Below are 2,194 nucleotides of genomic sequence, written 5' to 3' on the forward strand. Positions count from 1 at the left end.
TTTATTAAAAGATTGATAGGCAAACCACTCCTAAGTGGGTTGCACCCTCTATTAAGCCCTCAACAATATTTTAGTAGTTACTACTCACTAGAATTTCTACTTATCCAAATTAATTATACCTTATCCTAAATCATACATGACATAAAACTAATTATTCTTATTATTATACTAACTAATAAGTGATCATAAATAGCATAAAAAATACTAAAGTTCAAACATTTACCATTCGAATTTTCAATAGGTTATGTTATCACTAAATTATCATTATATGTGATTTTATAAGGAATAGTGCATTTATTTAATTCTAATGATAACAACAATAGTAATAATAATAAGGACATATTAATAATAGTTTACACAAATAATTTTGGGGTGTTACAATAAATGACCAAAATGAATTAAATAAAAAGATAAAAGATCAAAACAAATATTAAGTAAAAGATAAAGAAACAAAATTATATTGACGTCTTTATTTTTATTTTTTTTAGATTGCTAACAAAATAGAACAATTGACAATTTTTTTTAAAAAAATTAAATAAATGAAGTGACAATTAAAAAAAATTAAGTTGACAATTTTTTTATTTAAAAAGACTTGTCAACTTTAAAAAATAAGAATAAATGAGCTGAAAATTTATTTTAAAACAAAAATTGAGTTGTATATTCCACATAGTTATATAAAATAAATAAATAATGTCACGTTAATGTTGACCGAATGTAAACCAAGGGAACCAACTATTTGCAACAGGGACTAAAATTGAGGGGCTAAAATTTCTACAAAAAACTGGCGATTAGCCATGGTTAAATAGCCACATTCACATTGACGGTGGCTAAAAATCAAATTTTGTCATAATTAGACCGTGGCTAACAATTTACTTTCCCTCTTCACCGTTTCATTGAGGGCACCTAGTTTTTTTCCATTCCCTCCTATATTTTTTTTTTTCTATTTCCTTTTTTATTTCATTTCCTTTCACATTTTCCCATTCCTTTTTTAAATTCTCTGCTCACCTTCAATTCCCTTTCTCTTCTCTGCTCACCATCAGTTTCTTTTTCCATGACACACAAATATGTGAAATTGCCATTGGAAAGAACATCACCGGAAAGAACGTCACCGGTAATGGATCGGCAAGGTTTCACGCAGCCCAGTCACTGACATCGGACATCTCATGACTAGCCACAACTACTCACTACTCAAATAACATGACGCGACCCATCCATTGCCAAGAACTCTCGAGCTGCTCTCTTTCATTCTCTCTGGTAAAAACTCCAAATCTCTTTGATTTTAATTTTTTAGGTTTAGTTGTTTATGTGATGTGAGTATATTTGACAAAAACAAATCAATAGAATGAGGTAATACCTTTTTTATAATAAGTTTAGTTTGATTATAACCATTTTGATAGTTTAGTTTGATAATAACTATTTTGATAGTGATTAGTAAATGTAGAGTTGATAATAATCATTTTAGGTTTAGAAGTTTATATGATGTAATGTCTTGTTTTTTCTTTCACTTCACTAAGCTTATGATTATGTTGATTTTGATATAATAGTATCTAGGAAGCAAACATGGAGAATGGCTCGGTGCTTATATGATGTTGTTTTCATTCTTGATAAGATGAAAAATCTCAAAACTGCACCTATTGTTCTTAATTACCTTAGGGATAAAGTTCAACATGCTAGAGACAATGGGGTGGTTCTTTACAATGGGACACTCAAGTGTTTTGGAAATGTAAGGATTTTTAAGAAGCACAGAAGGTGTTTGATAAAATGCTTCAAAGAGGAGTAAAGCCAAATAACATTACATTTACTACTATGATTAACTGTGCTAGAATGACTACTTTACATGATAAGGTTGTTAAGTGGTTTGAGAAAATGTCGGGTTTGGGGTGTGAACCCGATGCTATCACTTTCTCGGCTATGGTGTGTGCTTCTACGCGTACTAATCATGTTGATATGGCTCGACATTTATATGATCATGCAAAAATGGAGAAATGGATAATAACTAAGGACCAACGAACTAGGAAGCAAAAATTACGCTTATCCGCAAATTAATCTGTTAAGATAATTCAATATTTATTTCAATTTTTTATCTTTTTGCTGAGTTCTATCACACTCTTTATGCGAGAGTTTATCTATTTCTATTGTATTCAACTTTTGCTAGTAAAACGCTAAAGTTCTTATTTTGAGTTAATTATATATA

General features: G+C 29.7%; 1 long non-coding RNA gene across 2 annotated transcripts in view; it reads left to right on the top strand.

Moving 5' to 3' along the window:
* Positions 1 to 845: 845 nt before the first annotated feature.
* The window catches only part of LOC101507789 (uncharacterized), a 2,499-nt gene continuing 1,150 nt past the window's right edge, over positions 846 to 2,194 (top strand). The window contains exon 1 of one of the 2 annotated variants that reach the window (XR_190353.4): positions 846 to 1,254. This is a non-coding gene — a long non-coding RNA (uncharacterized lncRNA). The remainder of the gene's footprint in view (positions 1,255 to 2,194) is intronic. The other variant, XR_001144717.3, reaches the window with a different exon arrangement.

Source organism: Cicer arietinum, chromosome 4, assembly GCF_000331145.2.
Source record: "Cicer arietinum cultivar CDC Frontier isolate Library 1 chromosome 4, Cicar.CDCFrontier_v2.0, whole genome shotgun sequence".
NCBI classification, from domain to species: domain Eukaryota; kingdom Viridiplantae; phylum Streptophyta; class Magnoliopsida; order Fabales; family Fabaceae; genus Cicer; species Cicer arietinum.